General features: G+C 44.6%; 1 long non-coding RNA gene across 2 annotated transcripts in view; it reads right to left on the bottom strand.

Moving 5' to 3' along the window:
* The window catches only part of LOC142829662 (uncharacterized), an 80,856-nt gene extending 67,380 nt beyond the window's left edge, over positions 1–13,476 (bottom strand). For both annotated transcript variants that reach the window (XR_012904326.1, XR_012904327.1), the window contains exon 1: positions 13,225–13,476. This is a non-coding gene — a long non-coding RNA (uncharacterized LOC142829662). The remainder of the gene's footprint in view (positions 1–13,224) is intronic.
* Positions 13,477–14,404: the final 928 nt, after the last annotated feature.

Raw genomic sequence — 14,404 nt, 5'->3', positions numbered from 1 at the left:
GTAATCCATCTTGGGCATGAGAGACTGGACGTACCATCTGGGGGAGAAAAGGGGTGAATGCAGGTGTGACAGCTGTGAGGCAGACACCCCCACCTTAGGGCGCCATTTCAAGAGGTTGGGGGGTAGCAGCCGTGTGCTCTGGGATATGGCTAGCTTTTCATCCCATTCCTCGGACACTAAGGGAGTGAGGGAAAAGTGCTGACATTCCGTGCATGCCTCTCTCACCAGCCAGGTGTGAGAGGCATGCATGGATTGCAAGCACTTTCCCCTCACTCCTCTAGCTTCCAGGGAACGGGATGGAAAGCTAGCTACATCCTGGAGCACACGGCTGCTACTCCCTCCTACCCTCCTAAAATAGTGCCCTTGCCACCACCCCACCCTGGACAAGGTCTTCACCTCAGCCCATGACAACACAGCACTAATGCCCAGCACTCTATCTAAACAAAGGGTGTAGCTCCCAGTGCTACAGTGCAATGTAATCAAAAATAAGTGAAGCATAATAATAATGCATTTTGAATGGGTTCCACACAGGAAAAGTAAGCCATCAAAGAGGTAATAATGGGTTTGGTGGGTAGTTTTGGGGTGTGGGGTTTTGGTTTTTTTTGAGAAAGGGGTAAATATTTGGGTGCTTTTTAAAAGTTGACAAGGTGGACTGAGCTGGATCACAAAGCATATGCAATATACCCTCAGGCCCATTACTACAGAGCCATGATTTTGTACACCCAAAGCCCGCAAAAACAACTTAACAAAATGTGTCACTGTATTTACTGCCGATGAAATGCATGTGGAACGGCCTAAAAATAATCGTGGCTTCTCAGACCCGTGAATCAATGAACTGTCCAATTCTAAGCAGTGAAGAAGTCCTACCAAGAACCAATTACCGTAGCTAGGCCTTGTGGCCATGAAGATATGTAACTGCCATGAGAGAGGCAAAGGTGGTCTTTTTTATAGGAAAATCTCTTCAAACTGCATTTGTGTTGGGGGGTGATGGGGTACAATACTTTAGACCAGTGTTTCTCAAAGTGGTTCTGCAGATCCATTCTGAGAAACCTGCTAACTGGCCGCTGTGGTTTGTTATTTACTGGCTCTGAAGGAAGGGGTGGTCCGAACCACACTGCTTCTCGCAGCTCCTCTGGGCTGCAAATGGTGAACCACAGCCACTGGGAGCCATGAGGCTCTGTGGCTGCGGAGTCAGAAAATAAACAAGCCACAGCAGCCAGTTAGCAGGTTTCTCAGAGTGAATCCCCAGACCACTTTGAGAAACACCGACTTAGACAACCAGGCCATTCAGTGTTTTTTGGTTTCCAGATAGTAACAAACAGCAGTTCAGTGCATTGGAAACTTGTATAATTAAACCCCATCAGATCATACAGAAATAAATATACTTAGTCCATTGCCCTGCAACTCTAAGGTCATCACCATCGAATCACTAGGCTAGCCGACCCCGGTCTCATCTTTAAATGCCTGAAAAAAGGCAAAGGAACCTAAATATGGATTTAATTTTTAGGCACTTGAGTCACAGAAGACTCATCTTTGTTTCCCATCTTTGGATTATGAGATATGGTGGATGATGGGAGGAACTGAAGAATGACCATTTAATGGAAAGTTTATCACAACCTTCCTTATTAGAGTTACAACCTATTGCCTCATCTTGTTTTTCAAAGTGGCCTAGGTAGTCCTAGGTAGTCCACTACCTAGAGACGTGTCATGACACTTGCTGGGCTCTGGCTGGGGTTATTAAAACCTACAGATATTTTGGATAAATCCCTGTTGTCAGCTCTTTACTACTTAAACTCTCATTTCCTCCTTCTTTCACACATGCTTTCATTCTAAAATTTCCTATAACTATTGAACTTCCTAATTCTTTTTAAAGTAAAAGCTGACGATGGTATTTTTTTCCTTTGGGTGAGGCATGAAGCCATAAAAAAGGGGAAACACGATTTACTGCCCTTCAAGGCATAAGCAAATGTCTGATGATTAATAATTTATATGGACCCATCAAGAGTAAGCTCTTAGTTTGCCCAGAATCTGCAGTCAGGGCTGTCCCATTCTGAAACAGTTTAATAATATCTTGTAAATATCTGGTGCATGAGAAAAATAGACACTTTTCTTTCTGAAACTAGTGTACGTGGTTTGGAAGTGGCATCCATTTCACAATGCATCTTCTAAAAGAGAGGGTCTACAATGTTGCATTAGTAGAACAGAAATAAGGAACGTTCATTAAATAAGCTACCTAAAAATATTCTGAGGATCAGAGATGCTAATACATTCTGTTCAGCAGGGGATAGTTGTGGCTGAAAAGAAGTTTTATGGAACTTTCTCCTTTCCCCATGCAATGTCTGGCAGCTACCAGAATGGAAAGGCAGGTGCTACCATGCCTTACTACCTTACCTTCTGTATAGCCAGCAGAACTGATGTGAGATATGCATGGTTCAGCTTTTCAAAGGACGGGAAATATGGCACCAATGTGGACTCCCATTAAACTCCAGTGTGATCCCTGAATGAGCCAGCCACAATTTCTGCCAGGGCTCCCACTTCAATATCCCATTGCCCTTTTCCCAGCTCCCAGCAAAGTTACTGTATTCAAACAGTGTTCTGACCTTATTGATCTCATTTAGCAATCTGATGATTACAAAGCTTTTATAACAACACTGTCCTGCGTTACCTACCACTTTGCCTAACAGTGTTTAAGATCTAACAGCCATAGTAGTTGAATATTGAGGTACTTGCTAGAGTGTTCATGAAAATAAGAACATAAAAACAGCCATACTAGGTCAGACCAAAGGTCCATCTAGCCCAGTATCCAGTCACAGACAGTGTGACCAATGCCAGGTGCCCCAGAGGGAATGAACAGAACAGATAAACTTCAAGTTCATTCCCAGCTTTTGACAAGTAGGCTAGTTTAAGGCTAGAAGGTATAACAACAGAGCCGGCCCAAGCTACGGGCTGACTGGGGGTATGTCTACACTACCCTCCTAGTTCGAACTAGGAGGGTAATGTAGGCATACCGCACTTGCAAATGAAGCCCGGGATTTGAATTTCCATTTGCATAAGCGGGGAGCCGTCATTTTTAAAACCCCGCTGGTTCGAACCCCGTGCAGCGCGGCTACACGGGGCACGAACTAGGTAGTTCGAACTAGGCTTCCTAGTTCGAACTACTGTTACTCCTCATTCCACGAGGAGTAACGGTAGTTCGAACTAGGAAGCCTAGTTTGAACTACCTAGTTTGTGCACCGTGTAGCCGAGCTGCAGGGGATTCGAACCAGCAGGGTTTTAAAAATGGCAGCTCCCCGCTTATGCAAATGAAGCCCGGGAAATTCAAATCCCGGGCTTCATTTGCAAGTGCGGTATGCCTACATTACCCTCCTAGTTCGAACTAGCGGGGTAGTGTAGACATACCCTGGGCTACCGCCCGGGGCACCCCATTGTAGGGGGCGCCACGTGAGGCTGCCAGATTGGGCGGGACCGCGCATGCACCGGGCGCCAGGGGCATATGAATGGCTTGGGCCGGCTCTATATAACAATATGGTTTTTCTGTAGCCATATTGGAAGGCCTAAACTAAAGCCGTCTTCTGCAGCCAAACTGAAGAGCAGCAGCCATTAGCTGTAAAGCCTGGAGTCACATACTCACATTCCATCTAAATTGCATTAAAATAGTGTCACAGCAGGCTGTGAAAAGGGAATCCTATCATAATAGCACCCACTGTCACCAGGTAAAGAAACAGTTATCAAGATAGGGAGAGAAAACTTAATTAACAGCATTTCGTCTGGCAAGAAACTGTTTACCAATAGTTGAATCTGCATTCTGTGATTATTGTCCTCACTTTCCTATTATTTGTCTGTGTGCTCTCTGCCTGGTTTGTAACTGTTTGTGTCTGTTGTATAATTAATTTTGCTAGGTGTAAATTAAATAAGGTGGTGGGGTATGATTGGTTAGATAATTCTGTTACAGCATGTTATGATTGGTTAGTAAAATTACAGTAAAATAATTGATTACGGTATAGCTAAGCAGGAAGTTTTGCTGTATAAACGGGGGTCCAAGAAGGAGACAAGCAAGCAAAAGGAAAAGAAAGAAAAAGATAAAAAGGAAAAGGAGGGAAGACCTGAAAGAGCTCACTTCCACGACACAGCCTCCTCTGCACGACTGTGTCATGCAGCAGCTAGATCCAGAAAGACTGACCTTGCCTGGCCAAGAAGGGAAGTCTGCCTGCCTTTATCAGGATTGGTGAGCATGACACTGTGCTTAGCATGTGTATTCTGTTTGTTTGGGAATTGTCAATAAATAGAGAATAAGAATATTACTGCGTAAGGCTCTTTCAGTGGCAAAAGATCCTGCAAATCCGCCGGAAGTTGCACCCTGAGCCCTAGGAATTGGCTACAGGTGGATGTGTAAATTAACAGGGTTGCACCTTGAGCACTAGGAATTGGGTAAAGGTGAGTGTCCCTAAAGTTTGGAAGGGATAGAGAAATTTGTGTGGGTAACAAATTGACCATTAGATTCTCAGTGTTTCTCAACCTTTTTTTAATAAAGTATTCCCTTTTTTAAAAAAAAATTATAAGTACCCCCAGTACCTACAGTTTTCACACACACACAATTTTTTTCAGCCATTGCAACACATTTGTTGAAACAACTTAATCGTAGCTGGGTGGCCGGTGAAATTTTTGGGTGTAAAAAGTACAAATATAATAAAGCACTGTAAAACTTAAAACAAAAATTCAGTTTTCTCCAAATTGCAGTTATGTTGATGTACCCCTCCCCCCAGACTTCTCTCAAGTACCCCTAAGGGTACTCGTCCCACTGGTTGAGAAACACTCATCTAGTTTGACCTAGTGTGTATTTCAGGTTATTAAATTTCACACAGTTTTCCCCTGGATTGTGCCTAGTAACTTGTGATTTGCTGGAGCAGATCATCCAGAAAGGCACAAAGTCTTGCCTGGAAGGCATGAAGAGCTGGAGAAGCCACCACTTTTCTTGGAAACCATCCTTAGTGTTCAAAAGTTGTGCCTTGTTTCTAATTTGAGTTTAGTTTCAGCTTCTAGCCATTGATTCTCATTATGTTGTTCCCCAATAAAGAGTCCACCAGTTCCTAGTATTTTCTCCCCTGTGAAGAGCTGTTCTTCCTCAAAATATGAAGGAAGAATGGCTCTTGCACAAGAGGGGGTTTTTGCGCAAAAAAGAGCCATCTACACAGCCCCTTTTTGTACAAAAGCCTCTTACGCAAAAATGGCTGCTCATTAATTATGCAAATGAAGCGCAGCAATATTCCATGCTGTGCTTCATTTGCATAAGCTTTTCCACAAGAAGGCTACAGTGTAGCCACAGCTTTAGAGGAGCCCAGGCAACTGCTCACACTTATGTGCATCAGCTTCTGAGAATCAGAGATCCCTAATTGCCTGACATGCCTTCTCACCATCCTCTGTCTCTTGTACCAAGTATTGAATCTGTGGCATCTGAGTGTCTTACAAAATGCTAAATTGTTCACAGAGAGGTGCATTTCTCTGTTTAACGCTGTTTTCTTGTTCAGTGTGTGGGTTTTAAAGCCACAAGGAATCATTATGATGTAGTTTGACCTGCATAACACAATCCATAAACCCCCAACTAGTAATTCTTTCATCAAGGCCATAACTTCTAGCTGAACTAGAGCACATCTGTCTAATCTATAAGGATGGATTCTGACCCTGTACATTACTCCAAAGAGCATACAATCTTCTTTGAGAAAAGATGACAGACAAAAGGAGAGATGGGGGGACATGGGTAACAAAAATAAGATCCCTGTTAAATAGGCAACTTTTGTGCAATTTGAAGGTTCCTGATCCAAATTTCCCAACTAATCTCAAATAAATCATAGCTTCCAATGGGAGTACCAAGAAAGCAAGTGGCACTGGAAAAGAGTTTTAAAGAAAACTGGTAGACAAATGTTGATGCAGAAAAAGTAGATAGTGTGGGGTGGAGGAGTAGGAACAGAAACTCGTGTAGCCAGCACTATAGCTAATGGTCCAGTCAACTGTAACAGAAGTTACATCAAACTGAAACCACTACAGTCTTCATCCTCACTGGTACCGACCTTCCTGTACATGGAAGAAGCATTTTTTAAAAGGACAACAAAGGTTCTTAAAGTGGCAATAAGCATCTAAAGTGAGGCTTTTAAGGCCACATTTAGGCAATTAAACAAGGCCTGATTTTCAAAAATACTGAGCTCCCAGCAGCTTTTACTGATGTCTTTAAGTGGCTATATATGGAATTAGGAGCCTAATTTCTGAAAATCTTGGCCCTTAAATTCCTATTTTGAACTGTAATATCTTTAAAAGCAGCGAGGAGTCCTGTGGCACCTTATAGACTAACTCAAGAGTTGGAGCATAAGCTTTTGTGGGCAAAGACCCACTTCAAGTGGGTCTTTTCCCATGAAAGCTTATGCACCAACACTTGGGTTAGTCTATAAGGTGCCACAGGACTCCTCGCCACTTTTGCAGATTCAGACTAACATGGCAACCCCTCTGATACTTGTAATATCTTTGTGACTTTGAGCAAGTTACTTAACTTTTCTGTGCTTTAGTTTTCCCATTGCAAAGTGGATATGTTCAGTGTTTGTAAATTTCCCCGCCGGAGTGCTAGAACAATGTTTATAGTGAGGCTGCGGAGAGCTGTTGAACCCAACTGGAAACCTTGTTTATAATGGAAAGTACTTCACGTTGGGAGATGCTGCAGCACCTTTTGTACCTAGTTCCATCACCTATTGCTCTTGTAGAGATTTGGACAGAAGGTGTTAGAGGAACAAAGTATCTCTTGGTTGATTTAAGGAATACTCTTTAATTGTGATTCTAGTTCTCCTCTAGATGGCAATGTTGTTTAAAACAATTTGTCTGTAAAGAGGTTTTCCCTGGCAGAAAAACAAACTTCTAAAGGTGGTATAGTTAGGAGAAATGGTCAGGAAATCAGTTTGACCACGTCTCCCCCCGAAATCAATGGGTGACCATTTCTAGTTGAAAAACATTTTGGTTTAAATGATTTTTGATGTAAAATTTGACAAGATCCAGTAAGGTTCAAGAGAATCCTAACTCGTGAGGCAAATGCTGGGATGGGGAAGCATATTTTAAGCAGGGGTTGACAACATGTCCATACATGGGCACAAATGTACACCATAAAAATGTTGAAGTCTGTGGTATGGGAGGCACTCCTCTCAGGTGACTTGGTGCCCAACAAATGGATCCCCATCCCTGCTATTGCTGGTGGAAAGGAGGAACGGCCAGGCAGCTCTAAGGCATGTTGCCTCCATCTTCAGGTACTACCCCCTGCAGTTCCTATTGGCCGTCGTTTCCAGCCAATGAATTGAGAGCCATGGAGTCAGTGCTCGGAGAGAGGAGACAGAGGCAGCATTCAAGCACAGCATGCTGCCTTCATCACACCTTCCTGAGCACTGACTCTGCAGCTCCCGAGTCCCAATCTATCGACTGGGAATGATGACCAATGGGAACTGCAGAGGGTGGCATCTGCAAATGGAGGTTGCATGCCAGGAGAGCAGCCTGGCTATGCTTCCTCTCTACCATCAACAGCAGGGATAGGGATCCACTTGCAGCGATGGGATGCCACATAAGGTGCTAGAAGAAAGAGGCTCATTCTAGTGGTTGGCACTGCAGATCTCTGTAATGAAACGGGTCCCTATGCAATTATCCACTTTTACCCACTGTCCCATTTGGGTATGCTATGTAGAACAGGGCCACCTTGGTGGGAAGCACTGAACCTGATGGGAACATAATCCCAGACACATGGGGTTAAAACACCCACTTTCCCATCCCATTGGTGCAGTCGTCATGCTTCTCACCTCCTGCATCTGACCAGTGAGCAAGCTATTATCCTGTCTCCTCCTCTGCCCTTTTTGTGCCCAAAGAGGCTCAGTAAAGCCCCTGTCTGTGGCGGTGAAATACATTAAAAATGTATTGAATTGATTTATTATCTCTCCATATATATTAAAAAAAAATTCTGTCGGGCGACAGAATGACATCATCACGCTCTCAGGCCACAAGAGTCACCAGAGAGAGGGGGGTTGGTGAGCATAGAAAGTAGCGGGTGCAGCTCCCTAGTTATCATTATATAACTTGCTGGGGTTTTTCAGTGTGAAAAATTGTGTATTATTTTATGAATTAAATGACATACCCACTGTCAATATCCATCAGTTAGTCTGGTAATTTTGTCAAGAGTCTGTCTCACAACATGGTGGTGCTGCCCTTGGTTTTAAGATGCAATCTGGATCAGCCCTGCAGTCTTTGCACAAGCAAAACCTCCGGGTATTACTTTAGTAAGGAAGGGGCAAATGCAAATAGCAGGTTAGGGTGCTTGAAGATTAAAGATTAAGGAACAAAAATGAATCTGAGGAGAAGCTTGTGTTCAATGTGATCATGGTTGTATTTAGAAAAGTAGAATTACATGGCTCTTGGAGATCTTGGCTCATAGTCTGAGATCTCAGTCTCACCAGTATAACTAAGATCAGAATGTAGCCCTCTGTCAAACAGCTGCTTTCATATGAGCAATTAAAAATTAACCTTTTCACAATCATCAGTAATAAATTTACCACTAGATACCCCTGGTGTGAGAATTCATCTCTTCAGACTATGGCCTGTATGCACCCAGACTGACATTAGAATTTGTGAGCAAGGAGCTTCTGTTTAAAGAAAACACGGAGCAGCCAACCTCTAAAAACAAAAACAAGTCAGGTGTGTCACCCACACCCAGAGCCTCTCCCTTGGTTTTAATAAACCACTCAAAATTGAAAGCATGTTGAGTAATACAGATAAATCAGATGTGTGTGTTACAGTCATTGCTTTCTCTAACTTGCTTGTCTGCAGAGCCAGTATAATCCATTTGGTGGCTTTCATATAAAAAGCATGGTAGGTACCTTGTAAATTGTGGGACACCACAACCATTATCTCAGTTTGCATCTATTTCCATGTACCAGCTTTCTCAGCGTAAATCCAAAATAAAAGGAATTACTCTGGATTTACATTGACATACATGAATTTGACCCCAACAATTTTCCTTGTTACATCGTTTATGGGGGAAAGAGAGAGAGGCTATACAGCCTGCCTTACTTATATCATGTTTGCCCTGCATATGACTATTTCGGACACAAATGAGCTCACTGGAAGCATATCAGGGCCTATGATTCATATCATGTTGATTTTACGCCCTATATATTTGTTTTCTTTTTAAAAAGTTAGCTCTAGCTAGCCATAAGATTCTTGATGGAATACTTTTCTGTTAGAATGTCCAGTTGTGTCTAAGATTAACTTTTTGCATAATTTTGAAAGGAAAAATCAATGGTATAATTTCATTTAGATTCTTACATTGTATTCTAATGTTAATATATAATATCCATTAATATTATGTTTTAACAATACCAAAATACGGTTTTTCTTTTTCCAAATCAAGATGTTTTGGAATTTCCTGCCTGTAAGTAATTCTGAAATTTCAGCTTTTTGTTTTAATTCAAAACAAAAACATATTTTGAGTAGAGGGTATTTCAAGTACGAAGAAAATTCTATTTTCCAACCAGCTTTACTTAACTTTTACATAGCACTTTTTCTCTGTAAATCTGAAAGTACTTTACAAAGATGGTAGATATCAGTAGCTTTACTTGACAGGCAGAGAAATGGAAGCTCCTGTGAGATTAATTGATTTGCTCAGGGTCATCCTGGAGGCTAGAGACAAAGATAGGAACAGCAGCCACATGTCCTCAGTCCTAGTCCAATGATGTAGCCATTAGTTCACACTGTGTTTCATAAAAATAAAATATTAGCTAACATGAAGAAAACTACTAATTGCTAACAATGAGCAAAGGAACAACCATAGACTCTTGTGTGAAAGAGACATTTTCAGCAACAGGCATTGAATGTAATTAGATATGTTGGTTTTCCTCCAAAACCCTCCCTCCCCCCCTGAAAAAACTTACACTGGATTTATGCATGCATTCAATTTAGATGCTTATATACTCTCATAAGAGCCTTTTACAATTAAATATTGGAATTCTGTGTTAGTCTCACTGAAGTGATACATAGAAAATGCCAGGTAGCATCCTTTGTTCTCAGAAAAACTGAGCTGAAATTAAATTATTGCCTGGTCCATACCACTGACAGCATTTCAGCCATGTCACACATACATTTGAACAGAGGACTGTAACAATTTACTGCCAGATAAAAACAGAATTTAATTTGAATATGTGATGGATAATACAAGCAGGAGAGGGTAAATGAAAAGGTGCAAAATGCAAGAGCATGGTTAATCATTTACTAGAAATCTTAACCCTTAGATAGCAGAAATATTTACACATTCTTCAGACAGTGTCATAAAGAAATAAAATGACCCGGGTTCATTTTATTGACATCTTTCAATGGAAAGAGAGTGCAGTGGGTGCTTCAACAAAAGGCAATTTCCACTGTCTGAATGAATGTGTTTCCATAAACAGAGACCCTGAAACACGTGTTTGCCCAAACTATCAAAAGTGAAACACCTACAGTAAGCGCAGACTTTTGGTAACATAAGGCACTACAGGCACCATTATGGGAGCTCCTGATTACAATGCCTAAGTCTGACATTCAGGGTATGTCTAGAGTACATGGATCCGTCAACGGAGCCATGTAGATGAGTTTATTAGACATAGGAAAATGAAGTGGCAATTTAAATAATCGCCACTTCATTTACATCAAAATGGCCACCGCGCTGTGCCGATCAGCTGTTTGGTGACACAGCTCAGTAGTCTGGATGCTCCATGGTTGACAATGGAAGCCTTTGTCAACCGCTCCCTTATGCCTCGTGGAATGAGGTTTATTGGAGCGGCCAACAAAGGCTTCCATTGTTGACTGCGGATCATCCAGGCTACTGCGCTGTGCCACCAAACAGCTGATCGGCACAGCGCGGTGGCCATTTTGATGTAAATGAAATGGCGATTATTTAAATTGCCACTTCATTTTCCTGTGTCTAGTAAACTCATCTACATGGCTCTGTCGACGGAGCTATGTAGTCTAGACATACCTTCAGAGTCCAAGTTAGCAAGCTGGCCCTGATTTAATTACCTGAAATCTGACTGGGGGAAAGAGTCTAAAAGATGAGATGCCCCTCTGAAGTAATTCACATCCAGCCACATGGCTATGGACTAAGACACCCAAGCTCAGAGCTGGTCCTAATCAATTGGCGGCCCCGGGCTCGGCTCGTCTGCCTCTAAGACTGGCTCTGCCCAAGCAACCCTGTTTTCCTTAGTCCTTAGTGTATTCCAGGATTAAGAACTACAAACAAAAGAATGTTGTGGCCCTCCCAACAGCCTCCCCCCCACCTCCGGACCACACCCCTTTTTATTGTAGCTAATAGAATAATTTGGGAGCTTAACAGTCAAACACACACCAAACTTTAGCATTTAAGAAATCAAATGGTAAGGCAGCAAAAGTTTATGTAAAGGTGCCTTAAACATGGGCCTTGTCTAACCATGCTCTGAATACCAGGGCATTAGTGAGTAATTATGATCTCCATGCAGGCCAGTGTAGCAGTGGTGTAGCCAGAAGGGCCCACTTGGGTTGGCCTTTACTTCAGATGGATGGGCTTTGATGGGTGGTGGGGATTAAGCCCTGGCGAACTGGCCCCACTCCTCTGCTGTAGCACCAGGCAAAAGAGTAACTCTAGGCACTCTGCACCTGGGCTGGAGTGCCATGCGGAGTGGGGTAGAACCTGGTCAGAGAGCCGGACAGGCTGGAGGGAGCAGAACAAGCGCTGGGGCATGACAGGTGTCCAGTTTTGAACTGGACAGTCCAGTATTTGCTCTTTCTGTTCGGGAACTGAGAAAATATAAATGTCTGGTATTTTCTAACTAAGATGTAATGTAGATTGTGATGTAATGTCAAGTGTGTCAGGTATTTTTGTTGAAACCATCTGCCAACCCTAGGCATGAGGAGAGCCCTGGAGGGCTATAGGGTGGGGCTGGATGCAAAGTATGTGGGCCACCGCCTGTGGCTAAGCCCCTGCAGCGTAGATTCAGCTTGGAGGATTCCAATGCAAAGCTCAGCATTGTAACAGTTTCTGTTCTGCCTAGGTCTGTGTGTGGTACATCCACACCCAACCGTAAGGGTGTGACTTCTCTTGGTGAGAAAGGACCCCGTCTCAGTAAGCAAGTCTCAGAGGAAGTTGAGGGGGGTGTGCACTTCCTGCCCTGGGAAGGGAGGGAAGCTATTTTTACCAGCAACACAAGGAAAGCTGCCTTTGTACCCTCACCCAGAAATACATGTTGCTCTGTGAAACTGAACTCACACTAGCAGAGTTATTGCAGGGATTCAGCCTGGCTGTGCTAACAACAAACAGACTTGCAAGGTACCCTAATAGCAGCATTAGCCTAGCTCTGAGATTGAGCTGAGTTACTGGGCAAACAGGAGAGTTGCAGCCCCAGAATGGCAGACTTTTGTAACACAAGATATGTTCATAGCAAGAGGCTGATAAGGGATTTGATTACATGGTGTGGTTGCCTGAGATAGCATGTAACAGGACTTGATGACCCAGGAGGTTCCTTCCAGTCCTTTGTACTTGTGGGAAGTCATAAAGGAACATATACAGTCCATCTGCTGCGCAGTGAGGAGGGAAGCAGAGCCAATGGGGGAACCTGCTTAGAAGAAAATGGTATCTACGTAGAATGATTCCCCTGTTAGCACAGAGGCTGCTAGCCCCACAGAAGCTATGCAATGCTGGGGAGAGGGGTGACAGAGTCGTAGTAAAAGGAAGAGAGCATAGGGTGTGGAGAGTTTCCTGACTGTGTGACCTCTTCCCTTGTCAGAAACGTGTTAGTTAAAAATGCAAAATGTAGTGCTGCGTGAGAAACAGTGCCTGGCCTTCTGCAGCTTTACCCAGCTGTGGACAGGCGGCAAGGAGGAGGGACTGGCTTGGTGGTGCCGGACAGATAAGAGTTGTGGTATGAGCACTTGAGGGCATCAGGGAGTGGGAGGAAAAGGCAGAGCTGCTATGAATGGCCGGATACCAGCAGATCTTTGCCTTCCACTGGCACAGCCAGTTCTTCCTGATCATTCTGCTCTGCAGCCAACCACACCTTCCTGAGAACACACAACCGGTTGACAGCACAGAACTGGCAGCATAGGGAGAGGGTGGGGCTACCTTTGCATCCTCCCAATCCTGGGCTGCTCCCTGGTGTATCTGAAGCAGACATTAGCGGGGACCTGTCACACAGATACCACTCTAACCTGCTCTTTCGTGTCCCGAAGTGGTCCTGTAGCACTTCCTCTCCAGCTCCCCCAGTGTCTTCTCTAGAAGTCCAGCACCTTCTGGAGCCTTTGCTTAGAGTCCATCAGAAAATAAAACCGCCAAATCATCAGCACACACAGTCTCACTAATTGCCCCCATTCTTTGCAGGAAAGCAGCAGCTGCAGTAAATTGTGCCTGTGCCAATGCCAACCCCCCACCTCCATTCCTGAACTTCAAACGCATTGCCCAGAGACTACCACACTGTCACCCTACCCAGATCCTCAGGCAGGCACTTGCTTGGCTCCTGACATAAGCCAGACACCACAGTGCAGCTTGTCTGCTTTGCTGGGCTTCCCCCTTTAAATTCCCTTCTCAAACTTAACAAGATACAGCAGGGAGTGACTCCCTAAGCCTCAGGCTTCTGATTAACCCTTCCCTGTCAGGGACCTGGCCTATCTAAAGATATGACTGCACTTCAAAGTGGGGGTGTAATTCCCAGCTGGAGGAGACATACGTGGGCTTACACTGAGCAAAATAGTGTGTCTCAGGTGGGTATATACTCAAAGCAGTTAGTAGGGTTACCAGATGGCTTTCAAAAAAATATTGGACACACATGATCTCAGAATGGTGGGGGGGGGGGGGGGCAAGCTGGGACCGGAGTGGCGCTGGTCAGGAGGGGGTCAGGGGGAGCGAGGCTGATCGGGGGGGACGACTGGCCGGCGGGAAGCAGCTCCGGCCAGGAGGGGGTGGAGAAGCAGGTCTGGCCGGGGGGGAACTGGACGGCGGGGAGCAGGGCTGGCTGGGAGGGGGTTGGGGGGTGTGGGGTTGGCTGGGGCGGGGGAACTGGCCGGTGGGGAGCGAGGCTGACCTGGACGCATGCAGATCCCGGGGTGCTGCCCAACCCATGCACGGTCCCGGTGGGGGCAGACGGGTGTCCCCACGCCCACCCACTTCCCCCCTCCTCTCTACTGTGTAGCTGCATACTGCCTGGCTGGTAGATGCGCTCATTCAGTATACAACTATGTACTGATACTCATGATCAGGGCTTGACAAATCCACTTATCTACTTGTCCGTGGCAAGTAGATTTCAGCCAGTCGCCCTGTTCACCGGCGGTTCGCACATGTACAGTGCGGGTCTCGTGCATGCGCAGTGCAGGGCTGGCGAGTGGTTTTTGCCGC

Source organism: Pelodiscus sinensis, chromosome 5, assembly GCF_049634645.1.
Source record: "Pelodiscus sinensis isolate JC-2024 chromosome 5, ASM4963464v1, whole genome shotgun sequence".
Lineage (NCBI taxonomy): Eukaryota > Metazoa > Chordata > Testudines > Trionychidae > Pelodiscus > Pelodiscus sinensis.
Note: the sequence above shows the minus strand (reverse complement) of the source record. Positions and strands in the feature narration are given on the sequence as shown.